Raw genomic sequence first — 500 nt, 5'->3', positions numbered from 1 at the left:
TTTTTTTTTTTTTTTTTTTTTTTTTTTTTTTTTTTTTGGCTTTCTGTAATTGTTCTGCTTTGCAGCTGAAATCATCGCTGTCTTGGTTCCCCACCCAAAAGTTACTGGTTTCTGGGTTTCGGGTCTGGTTTGCTTACATCTGAGCGGTTCTGACCAGCCATTTGAAGTTACAGAAAGCACTAGGTGATAGTTGTCCTTTATATGCAAAAAAAGTCTTTTAATTATAAGTATTTTAATTATATTTTTAATTCTGTCTAAAACTCAGATGTTGTTTAAAATATGCTTGAAAGGCTCAAAAGTTCCCTTTGAAATCATTAGTATTGCTGTTACATGTTTAAAATTACTTCTTGTAGGTTTGGGGCCCAGACCTTTTAATTCTGTGTACTGCTCACTTTTAAAGAGCCCCTTGGGGACTATGATCATGGAGAAATGAGCAGGGCTTGAGCAAGGGCAGGGTGAAGATGCTGCATGCCTGGGCCTCTCTTCTGATGGTGTCACCA

The sequence above is a fragment of the Athene cunicularia genome, assembly GCF_003259725.1.
Source record: "Athene cunicularia isolate RWA chromosome 6 unlocalized genomic scaffold, athCun1 chr6_part1, whole genome shotgun sequence".
In the NCBI taxonomy this organism is placed as follows: domain Eukaryota; kingdom Metazoa; phylum Chordata; class Aves; order Strigiformes; family Strigidae; genus Athene; species Athene cunicularia.
Note: the sequence above shows the minus strand (reverse complement) of the source record.